At 43.0% G+C, this 12,607-nt stretch overlaps 1 protein-coding gene across 3 annotated transcripts in view; it reads left to right on the plus strand.

Moving 5' to 3' along the window:
• KIAA1217 (KIAA1217 ortholog) overlaps positions 1 to 12,607 on the plus strand; it is a 773,854-nt gene that overhangs the window by 100,520 nt on the left and 660,727 nt on the right. Inside the window, exon 1 of one of the 3 annotated variants that reach the window (XM_060006229.2) lies at positions 12,108 to 12,179. The exons of the other annotated variants lie outside the window; for them this stretch is intronic. The gene's annotated coding sequence lies outside the window, so the exon portion shown is untranslated. Of the gene's footprint in view, positions 1 to 12,107; positions 12,180 to 12,607 lie in introns of those variants that run through there. 3 annotated transcript variants of the gene reach the window in all.

Below are 12,607 nucleotides of genomic sequence, written 5' to 3' on the forward strand. Positions count from 1 at the left end.
CTACAGCATATACTGCTGTCCCTGCTGCTTTGAACTTGAAATTGCAATGAGCACTGCAGAATATGTGTTGCAGAAGTACTTGACCTCGGATAATCCTGCGGAGCTGGGAAGCAAGATGATCCTTTCCCCTTGCAAAAAGACAAAGTCCTAGTTCTTCCAAGAGCAGTGACTATTACATAACACTCATTTTTAATGATTTGAAATCGTTTTAATTGGTACTTACCTGGGAAGCTATATCACTTTTCATTTCGCCAACTCTCTCAAAAAGCCACAGTGTATTACCACTCATCGGCAGCTGTGAAAGTATGATAAGACGGGATGATGTATACAAACGATTTATTCTTCAGAAGAATTCATCCAGAAGAATTGTCAAATTATTTTTAAATGGCTGTAGTTCTTAATGAAACATTGCAGGAGACGTTTAAAGCTTCACTTGCATGAGGTGGCCTTGCTCTTCGGTAGTTCTATCATAGAATCGTGGGATGTATCTGAGCTGCGTCAGGCTTTAGGGACTGTCTTTTCAAAAGTGCTCCTTTTTCTAATGAGATAACAGAGATCCAGAGAGGTTAGTTAGCTTGAAGGCTATAAAGTAAATTTGAGGGTAAACGGAGCCTTCGGCAATCCAAAAGCTCACAGTCCCTCATATAATTACTTGAGGAGGAGGCTGAAGATGTCCAAAATTTCCTCAATATTGACAATAGGACATTGGAGATGGAGCAAAGAAGAGCAGGGAACAGGCTGCTAGGAGGAGTACTTCATTAACTTTGGCTACATGTTGGCATAGGACCAGTCTCATTTTGAGATAGTACTGACATTTCAGAAGAGCTTTTGGCTGATAGCCATGTAGGTTTTCTATGTGAAATATAGGGGCCAGGCGCTCATTCTGAACAGCTTTCTGGGAAGGGCTTAAAGGGACTGGAGAAGTCCAAAGTGAAACTCCTGTGCATTTATTCAAAACCTCAATTTTGAGTCACTCATATTTTCCAGACCGCCTCATGGTAGTCTCTCCCACATGAGGAATAAGAAGGAAGAATCAGCAATATTTTTTTTTTTTTTTTTGCGGTACACGGGTGGTCTCGGTGTTGTGGCCTCTCCCGTTGTGGAGCACAGACTCCGGACGCGCAGGCTCAGCGGCCATGGCTCACGGGCCCAGCCGCTCCGCGGCACGTGGGATCTTCCCGGACCGGGGCACGAACCCACGTCCCCTGCATCGGCAGGCGGACTCTCAACCTCTGTGCCACCAGGGAAGCCCAAGAATCAGCAATCTTAATCTCTGTACTTGAGTCCAGAGACCACGACACAGGGCATTCTGTGACAGAGGCAAAAACCGAACCTCTGTCTGCTCTAGAGCATCTCTTGCTTTTTAGTGCTTGTCTGATCATGATACAGGTGACCAGAATCAGTTGGAGAGAGTGAAGAGCCTTGGTTGCCTTGATGATGATTTGGCCTTTGGCAGGGTCTAAGAAAGTAGGAAAGAGGCAGGGGAGGTGGGTGGAAGGGGCTGGCCAGACTCTTGAAGAAATCACCCACTCTTGTGAGCTCTCTTGACAAATGTCATGACCTGGTGACTAATGTCTTGCCCTATGAGGGATTATCTGGTAGCCCTAGGATTATTTCATTACTCTTAGTATCAATAAGGCAAAGATGTAAGCTTATAATAATGGCATTCTAATAAAATATTCCTTAGATACCAAATGGGTTTGAAATGATTGTCATTATTCATATTACTTTACCCATATAAATCATAGCATTCCATTTAATACCTCCATTTTAATATTATTCGCATAATATTAAAGTATTATTTGAATTTATTAAGAAAGAGATTGTTGAGCAGAAATTCTACGGAAAAGGATGCCAGTAGCCCCTCATATTTTTCCCTTCCTCTTGCCTGGTAGCAGAACCCTGATATTAGTGTGGCACATGCTACCATGATAAAAGACTTCCATGGTCCAGGTCCCTTGCAGCCAGGTAGGGTCACATGACTAGGTTCTATTTAAGATGATATAAACAGAATTATTGTTTGGGACCTTTCAAGAGGTCTTCTAAAAGAGAGGGGTGTGCCCTTTCTCTGCCCCTTCTCCTTCTTGTTGGCTGAATTTAGAGGAGGTGGATGGAGCTCTAGGAGGACATTGAACCTAAAAGTAATATGGGAAAGATATGGAAGAGCAGAGATACGGGCTCATAGCTGCCTTGAATCCCCTGCTGCTAGACTTCTTTAGGTGACCAAAAAATTAATGTCATTCTCATTTAAGGCACTACTATCTGGGGATCTCTGGATATATTCAGCCACATATAATCCTAAACAATACAAGTCTTAAAATATTATGAAAAATGTGTAGCCCATATAGAAAAATCAACAGGCAAAACGTTTGCCAGTAGACACACAAAAATATGATGTCATTGCAAATGGCAGCTTGTCGTAGTAGTTGGAAACTTTTCACGTCATAATGTTTCGTTTTTGAACCAGATTTCCCCTTAAATGCTTTAAAGGGGGGATCTTGAGAGAGGAATGCTGGACCAATAGCTCAGAAAACTCAATTCTGTACCCCCTGAGTCACTTACTGGTGCTGTGCTCTTGAATAAGCCATCGTGACCTTGGTTTGCCTCTCAGTAAAATACAGATTCTGGGGCTTCCCTGGTGGCGCAGTGGTTGAGAGTCCGCCTGCCGATGCAGGGGACGCAGGTTCGTGCCCCGGTCCGGGAAGATCTCACATGCCGCGGAGCAGCTGGGCCCGTGAGCCATGGCCGCTGAGCCTGCGCGTCCAGAGCCTGTGCTCCGCAACGGGAGAGGCCACAACAGTGAGAGGCCCACGTACCACAAAAAAAAAAAAAAATTACAGGTTTTGGACTAAGTTGTCTCCATGATTCTTCTAAGCTCTGTGGGCTATAAATTTATAAAATTGCCTGTATCCTTTTAAAACCACTAGAACTGTTTCTGGCCCTAGTAAATACAGGTTAACAAAAATACTTATGGAGTGACTTGTGTATGTAGATGTCACCCAATTTTGCATTATAGGGGAAACCTGTGTGTTGGGGAGAAGAGGACACAGCAAGTCATAAGATTTTGAATGACCCATGTCTCCTGACTCCTAGTTGAATGCTATCTCTTCTATCCCATGTTCCTTCTCTTACAGAGCTCCACATATTAAATTGACAGAGGTCTCCTGGCTATGTGGTCTATAGAGCTCTTATTAAATTCCAAAAATTTCATTTAATACCACAAACTAAAATTCTACTCTATTATGACTCATCTAAGGCTAATCTGCTTGCTATGATAACAGTCATTCGACTTCCAATTAACATTAGCTCTGCTTTATCTCACTTATAAAGCTACATGTCAACGAGGGCAAAATAGCCTATTAGTAACTGAATGATCACGTGTCGAAAGAGTTGATGGAACAATTAAATCAGAAAGGACTTTCTGATAGAGACACAGACGTAGGGAACAAATGTATGGATACCAAGGGGGAAAGGGGGGAGATGGGATGAGTTTGGAGATTGGGATTGACATATATACACTGCTATGTATAAAATAGATAACTATGAGAACCTACTGTATAGCACAGGGAACTCTACTCAATGCTCTGTGGTGACCTCAATGGGAAGGAAATCCATAAAAAGGGGATATATGTATACGTACAGCTGATTCACTTTGCTGTACAGTAGAAAGTAACACAACATTGTAAAGCAACTATACTCTAATTTAAAAGAAAAAAGAAAAGACTTTCTGGAGGAGGTGAGCTTTCATCCGGAGTTCTAGGGAGGTGACAAATAGGGGTGGTCAGAGAAGTTGGGAAGTCGTGTTAATGGGGCGGGGGGTTAGTGAGTGGTGTTTGCAAAGGGGCTGAGTTGGGAATGATCAAGGGCATGTGACAGATGGCAGCCAGGCTGGCTGTGGGGAGTGGGACCTGAGACCTTTTCTTTCATTCTCTTTGGGCTCTGACTCTCTTACTAGCATGAAATATACCTTTCAAGCCCAGTGTTTGTTTTGAGTATGGAAGGAGCTCATGGAGAAGAGAGATGGGTGAGAAGCCGACTCTGGTGGAAGTCGTTTTAAAGATACAGAGCAAGGAACGGCAAAATCATCACTGCAAGAATGTGTCCCTTTGTGCAAAGATATTCCATTTGCATATTTAGGTTTAATGCTTCACTGTGTGCTTATGTGGTGGTGATGAGATAAAGTTGCAGAAGGAACTTCGAATTGCCTGACTTTTGAAAGTTAAGTCAGCTGTGACTTTCCAGTAATAAGGTATCTTCATGGGCTTAATTTTCTGGCAGCTGTGTGTGTGTGTGTGTGTGTGTGTGTGTGTGTGAGAGAGAGAGAGAGAGAGAGAGAGAGATATTTAATGCAAAGGGAATAAGTAGGTAGCTGATTTATTGCAAGCAGTATATTTACCACAGTGTATCATCACTGAAATTATCATAGATATTAGAAGTGGAAAGATGTCCTGGTGTTTAGTGTTGGCTCCTGTCTCTTCCTTTTGCAGCACAAATCTGCCCGACAGAGTCATGATAGTTCCTAAGCACTGATTTGGACTTTGTCACAGGAATAAAGCACAAAGCCACATGTTCAGATAACACACTGAACAGCTGTCTGCAGCAAACTGGATTGGCCAACCCAAAAGGAATGCATGCACATTACAAACCAATGGGATACTGGTTTGTGTTTTCAGTCAGAGGCGTGGAAGCAGTTCTCCCTCCCGGGTCCTCTTCCAAGCTTCTCTGCCATCTTGCTTGTGCCTGGTAAACACTTGTGCACATCAACAAGCACCAATGACCAAAAAAACCTTGAGAAGAAGGGAGCAGGGCCCTTTTCACTTTCCTTCCTTTTTATAGCTAATTTCTTGGATTCCTTTCACCTACTTTCTCCATGTACCCATCCACACATACACATATAGCTGCATGAATTTGCTCCACAACAATTGTGTACAAAAACACCACATTGCTGTATGTTTCTATATCAGACTAAATCTCTGTTTTAGCCTCTGTTGACTAGTGTCGCCTGCTACCCAATATCACTCATTACTGGAGGCTTCTGTCCCTGATCGTGGTATTCTGTGGCTTAGAGGAATTGGGGAAGGACCTCCAACTCTGTAGGCCTTTGTGGTCACTGCTGAAATGTGTATTGTGGTCTTTTGCAAGGCAGGAGGCTCATTTCCCGCTCTGCCGGATGTGGGTGTGGGCATCACTCTTCACATCAATCAAGGCTCCTTGTGTTCGGGCTCCAGCATCCCAGACCATCCCATCAGACATCCTGGACAGTCAGTAGAACGGGATGGGGGGGCAGGCTCTGCAGCACCTCTCCAGTCCCTTTTAATTTCCACTCCAATCTCTTAATTTTCAGGTCTTTTTTAAAAATAAATTTATTTTATTTATTTATTTTTGGCTGTGTTGGGTGTTCGTTTCTGTGCGCGGGCTTTCTCTAGTTGCGGCGAGTGGGGGCTACTTTTCCTTGTGGTGCGCGGGTTTCTCATTGCGGTGGTTTCTCTTGTTGCGGAGCACAGGCTCTAGGTGCACGGTCTTCAGTAGTTGTGGCACGTGGGCTTAGTAGTTGTGGCTCGCAGGCTCTAGAGCACAGGTTCAGTACTTGTGGCGCATGGGCTTTGTTGCTCCGCAGCATGTGCGATCTTCCTGGACCAGGACTCGAACCTGTGTCCCCTGCACTGGCAGGCAGATTCTTAACCACTGCGCCACCAGGGAAGCTCTTCCAGGTCATTTTAACCATCTAAGCTCAAAGCCACATCCATCTCTTTGTCTAGTAACAGACTCCAAAGCCTGGGTAGGGTTGTTTTTTAAGTTTCTGGAAATTTCTGTTTTCAACTCCTAAACGTACTATTTCTGGGAGCCCTGAACTCGGAACTCAAGACTTTGTCTTATTTGGAAGAAAGGGGGCAAAATTTGCCTTACTTTTCCTGGATCCTATTGCAGTGTCAGGAACAAGAATATAAATTCATATCTTAATAGATTATCTTTCCACATACTTATTACAGGAATTTGTGGCAGGTGGGAAGAAAAACAGGATTTTTTGATCAGTGGAAAATTGGCAAAATTTTTCTTCGTTTTTATTATTGGTGTTGTTTGGTGTTATAAAGTGCAAGAGTTTTCTAAAGGTCAATGTGACTGATAAATTGAGTCACTAACCAGAATTCACTGCCTATTTATGCATCAAAGACCTACAAACTTGTTCCATTTATGAATCCAGGTTAATTATTCTTCCATTCCGGTGGTGTAGTGCAGGATCGTATGTCCCTTGAACGCTTCAAGAAGCAAAATGTTTTCCTTAAGCCTCTTACAAGGATGGAGAGGTATTTACAAAAAGTCAAATGAGGAAGTTTTTCCCAGAGAGGTTTGTGAGAATGTGAATGAGCTAAGTGTTGATAGTAATGATGTGTGCTTTGCGAATGAGTCCCTCTAGATTACTAAGTTTATCCTTTCATCTGAAGACATGACAGTGATTGAAAAATCAATTAGCACGTACACAATATGTCCAGACAGCCTAAAATAAAGACGAGGGAGGTGATTTTTAAGTTTATTAGAAGCCTCCAACCCATGAACCGCTCCTTCCCAAATTAAGCAGGGTAAACTATAATATATGTATGCTGTATTCATTTTCTCTTGCTGCTGTAACAAACTGCTGCAAATTTAGTGGCTTAAAACACTCGTTTGTTATCTTGCAGTTCTGTAGATCAGGAATCCTGGTACAGCGTGCCTCAACTGGGTCCTCCACTTAAAGTCTCACGAGACAAAATCAGGGTGTTGGCAGGGCTGTGTTCCTTTCTAAAATATTTTATTTATTTGTTTGTTTGTTTGTTTATTTATTTATTTAGGCTGTATCGGGTCTTCATTTCTGCTTTCAAGCACGTTCTGTTGTTGATCAAATCCACTTCCTTGTGGTTGTAGGACTGTGCTTCCTTGATGGCTGTCAGCTGGGGGCCATCCTTAGCTTCTAGAGGCTCTTTCTGGTCCTGGCACAAGGCCCCTTCCATCACGTGACCCTCTCCATCCCAGAGACAGTAAAAGCTTTGACCTCTTCTCACACTTAGAATCGCTTTGACTTGCTCTTTTGCTGTGTCTCTTGTCTCTAGCTGGAGAAAGTCCTTCACTTTTAAGGGCTCATGTAAGTGAATTGGACCTACCCAGGTAATCCACATAGTTTTTCTTATAACACATAGTTTAAGATGTAATCTTATGCTTTTTGGAAAGAGGAAAATGAAAACTCATTATATTTTAGATATTAAATCATAATATGCTTTCTAGTATTCTAGTTTTTCCACATTAAAATCTCAGCTTTTCCTTATCCTTTGGGTCCCCTTTAGTTTTAAGTTCTTAGAAGTCGTATTCATGTTTGCATGTTAATTAATCTGTATTGGTGAGAACACGTGTAAATAACATGTATAATAAAAGAGCAAGTGACTGACAGGAAAACTAACTCTGGCTTTAATGAGGCTGTATTTCAAGCTGCTTTTGGTTATTTAACCACATATAAAACTATTGCCTTAGTTATTACACTCAGCAGGACTGGTTATTTGATTATGAGATAGTATCAATATTGGTTTAAATAAAATTGATTTTCATGGACTACAGTTTAGTTCTGAACATCTATGTATTATTCTGGATTGTAATGCCTTTAGGAAGTAGTGGGTAAAGGAAATATCCAGTTTGCCATAGATTAAAATGGTGTGCATTGCTCAGATCTGGTAACATGACTGAGTGGTTTAAAAAAAAAAAGAAAAGCAAACCTCAGAGTCAGGCAGACAGACCAAATGCTGGCTTCGTTGCTTAGCAGCTGTGTGACCCCAGGCAAGTTGCTTATCCTCTCTGATACTCAGTATCTGCATGTGCAAAATGGGGATATCAATATCAACCTGTGGGAGGGGGGTGTTGATGAGGATTAAATGAGATTAATGGGAAATCCCTAGCAGCTTCTGGTACGCAGGCAGAGTTCAAAAATTACGATTTACCATTGCCTTGCCTCTCGGGGTCTCTAGTATGCTAATATGTGAACCTCATCCTCAATAGCCAACCTGAATCTGAACCCTAACTTTGTGATGGAAGAGTTGATCCATTTAGATTTAATATTCTTTTATATTTCTTATTATATTTGAAAAAAATTTTCAGTTACATCCTTAGGGTCTACTAAAATAAGTATTTTATGATCATTTTCTAAAGCAATAATAAAAAAGGCTTTCTAAAAAGGATTATAAATTTGAAGTTTCATAACAGGGCCAGAAACTATAGAATTTTATTATTTATTAGACATCAGATTTGTCATTTCAGTAGCACATGCTCCTAGTTGAAAGGTCTTACCATAAGAGCTTAAAGTTAGTCATTCTTCTCAAGAGCAGCTAAAATCTCCTTTGTGTTGCATGTTTTTTGGAATAAAAGAAAGTAGCTTTGATTGGTGATTTGGATGCAGGGTCACAGTCCCGCTGTGGTTTCTTTGGCGTCTCCTTTATAGCGCCTTCCAGATGCCGCTGTCCGTGGTGCTGACCGCCAGACAGGCCGTGCTCCAGTTTAAGTTATTGTATTTGATGGTTCGGGGTTTCTTCCATGCCAGGTACCTAAAGAGCTCCCTTTGGTTTGTAGCTGCTGTTCTTCTCTGTTGAGTCTGTGTCATTTTAAGCTCTTCTTAAACTTCCCCAGTGCTTAAAGGGCCACCTTGTTCCTGGTTACTATTTTTTAAATGCTCTTATCCTGTGTCTTGTTTCATGCTGCGGTTCAGAGTTTTTTGAAATGTTTCGTGGCCCAACTCACTCGTGGTTGCTGAGATTTCAGTCCACTCCAGTGGTATCCTCATTCCCTCATTCCACAAACTTTTTACTGCTCCCCTCCTTTTTAGAAAAATCTGAGTCTTCCTCCTGTGTTTCTCCTATACTCTCACACTGCAGCCACACTCACAACAATTCAGGGATCAACCACAGGTCGAGGTTGTCACCTGTGCTTCTGACCAATGGGCTGTAGATCCTGGGTTCCAACAATCTCCCTCCATGGATTCCATTAATTTTCTAGAGCGACTCACAGAGCTCAGAGAAACAGTGTACTTATGAGATTACTGGTTTCTAAGAAAAGGATATAACTCAGGAACAGCCAGATGGAGGAGTTGTAATAGAGAAAGGTATGGGGAAAGGGCATGAAGCTTCCACGCACTCTCCCAGCACCTCCATGTTTTCACCAATCCAGAAGCTCTCCTAACCTTGTCCTTTGGGGATTTTATCCAGGCTTCCTTACATAGTCATGATTAATTGAATCACTGGCCATTGGTGATTGATTCAACCTCCAGCCTCTCTCCCCTCCCCAGAGGTTGGGGAGTTGGGACTCCAAGTGGTAGGGCCAGTGGTAGGGCCCCCTGGCAATCAGTCGCCAACCTTAGGTGACCTAGAGGCTTTCCAAAAGTCACCACATGAACATAACAAAATATACCTTTATCACTCTCCTCACTTAGGAAATTCCAAGGGTTTCAGGAGTCTGTACTAGAAACAAGGCATGTTCCATACAAAGAACAGAGATGAAGACCAAATATATATATTTTTTATTATAAATCACAACACTACTCCTCCTAAGTGTAGACTCCTGTCATGAGCACTACAGGGAAATAAAAGGGGAAGATGACTTGCTACCTGACTTCAAGAAGCTTAGAATCTGGTGAGAGGTGAGGGGGGAGATCAGTAAACAGATTTGGGAAATCGAGGCAGGTATAAAGTAAGTATCGTAGGAGAGGTGCGAGTGGTGTGCTGTGTGAGCCCACAGCAGTGCCTCAAGCCTGGCCACAAAGAAGAATCACCTGTGAGGCTTTTAAACATCCTGGTGCACACGATCAACCCCAGATATATTCAGAAGCTCTGGGGACGGAGGTCAAGGTATCCGTATTTTGAAATCCCCAGGTGATTCCAGTGTGCAGATACAGTTGAGAACCACTGGCCTAAAGACAAGCCTGACAAATTCCAGTTCTAACTGGCTCTGTGGCAGGGTAATAGCAAAATCTTGGATACCTTTATTTCCGTTTGATTTCATGTACCTCATGCTCCATATTGGATTTAGACGACTACCCACTTTAGTGTTGGTAGAAACTTGTATAATTAGTATACACTCAGTAAACGCTTGTTTGTTGATAGGTGAATACCCACTTGTCTTAATGCCCCTGCCCCTTTAACAACATTTACTGAGCATCTACTATATTTGGGGATAGAGCAGTAAGTGCAACCATGTCTCTGCCTGGATGCTCTGTTTTCTTCTCCTCCATCAGATCCATCTGGGGAGCTTGTAACAGAGCAGCCTCTTCGATGCTTCCCCAGCCTATTATGGAGTCTCTGGGCATGAAGTCCAGGGATCTTCTTTGTTCACAAGCTGTCCAGATGATTTTGTGCACACGAGAGCCTGAAAGCCCTAACAAGGACTCAGTGCGGGACAGAGCAGGGTGAGGAGCCTTGTGGTGCCCCCTGCAGAGAGACTGCCTTTCAGGGCAGCCAGGAAAGGGTGCTGGGAAGGGGGTGGTGGCCTCTGAGCTGGGTCTTCAAGGATAATTATTGACTCACTTGGAGGAAATGGGAGGGAGAGCATTTCAGGCAAAAGGAAAACTCCTGGTCGAGTCGCAGAGACGAGAATGAACCCAGCACGTTGAGGAGACTGGAGGCCAGCCGTGAGGGGCCATTTGTAATTTTAAGTTAATTAACCTGTATTGATTTCCTGCAACGTTCTGAGCGCTGCGTACAAGGAGCGTAAAGCTGCTCAAGGAAAAGGGTGTTACTGGGTCTGGCTCTGAGCTTTTGTTTGGTCCGGCAGAGCGATGCCCTGTCACTGCCAAGCTCTGGAAGTCTGCCAAGAAGCCAGGTTCATGGGGTTGTAAAGCCACAGCTGGGGGTGGCAGTGTCTCTGTGGGAAAGGCACAGGGCTCTAGCTTGTGTCACCAGGATCACCTCTTTCTGATGCATCTCCAAACCTCTGAAGGCTCTGAAGGAGGAAGAGTCTGGTCTGGGAGGGTAGGCATGGAGGTTGGCTGGCAAGACGCTCGTGCAGGTGGCTGCTGGTGACCTGATGCAATTGGTGGCTTGCTTTACAGCACTGTGAATGCTGGGCTATAAACGTTCTGAGTAAAATAGACTTTGGAAGCCTAACCTGGAATTCTAACCACTGTTTATAACTTTTTATCTCGGGAAAGAGTAAACCATGGTCCAAAAACTAAATTGTTTTTGAGGAACGATAGCTATTTATTGCGTTACGCGCGCCTCCCACTGTTGTGGCCGCTCTCGTTGTGGAGCACAGGCTCCGGACGCGCAGGCTCAGGGGCCATGGCTCACGGGCCCAGCCGCTCCGCGGCATGTGGGATCTTCCCGGACCGGGGCACGAAACCGCGTCCCCTGCATCGGCAGGCGGACTCCCAGCCACTGCGCCACCAGGGAAGCCCGATAGCTATTTATTGATTACTTAGGAGGCACCAGGCCTCCAATGCTCTGAGCTTTACATTTTCATTTTATTACCAGTCGTCGACGTCTCTCCCCAGCCCTCTGAGAGATGTGGTATTGTTCCGTCTGCTTTACAGATGGTGGGGCTTGTGAGTGTCAGAGCTGGGATTTGAATCCAGGTACATGTAGCTATTAGAAACTGAGTGCGTAACAACCGTGCCAGGCTGCTTCTGGAATGTGGATTTTTACTAAATTGGTGATTTCTTTTGCCTTCTTAGTTCACATACACATCCCACAGTGTCTGTGGAGGTCTTGGTGAGTAGTTAACCATAAAACAGATTGAAAATAAATAAAATGCCCCAGAATAAGTTGGAAGAAAAATACTGCTTTCTGTCTTTTATCCTTCTACATTACTCACATTTGTACCCAAAGTCCTTCTTCCCAAGTACTTTCGCTTAGGAATGCCAGATAAAGGGGTAAGAAAATGTAACATTGTTCAATTTGGCAGGAATTGCAGCTAAAGTGGAATATCAGATCCCTCTGTTCCAAGGAGTGTTTTCAGATACAGTGGCTATAAGATGATTCTGATTCTGTAAAACAAAATTTATAAGGTTAGGATGAATTCAACTGAGTTGTGAAAACAAGTGCTGTGATTTGCTGAGTCTAAGACCTTGATCATCTGGTTTTTTTTTTTTCCCCCTGATACTTAGATAATTGCCTGGGGCTTGAATCATGGTTTACGCTTGGCCATCTGATTGTTTGCAATACCTGAAGGGAAAGGTAAACTGTCAGTTTTGTCAATTCTATTTGTAGGTATCATCTCCATAGGTGAAACATAGAGGCTGCTTAGGTGAGAACTTGCAGCTGAAATATACAAAAGGGGAAAACTGCAGAAACAAAATTCCTTCACAGTGATCTGGCGTTTCAGTAATACTCCGTTATTAAATATTTGCTCTTTTTTACTCGAAAGTTTAATTATATGCACATTTACAATTTTCTGCTTGGCTGGACATTTAATCCAACTGTTTTATATTATTGCATAGTGTAAACATGGTCTCACTTTCTAAACTGTGACTGATCTTTAGAGTCATTTGATATGATTTAATTGTATCATATTATTGAAATAACACTCTCCTAAGTGCCTTCTATGTACCAAGTATTTGTAATGTTCTCGTCCATGTGGTAATTTCAGGTACCAAAGGGTTAAC

This window comes from Delphinus delphis, chromosome 2 (assembly GCF_949987515.2).
Source record: "Delphinus delphis chromosome 2, mDelDel1.2, whole genome shotgun sequence".
Lineage (NCBI taxonomy): Eukaryota > Metazoa > Chordata > Mammalia > Artiodactyla > Delphinidae > Delphinus > Delphinus delphis.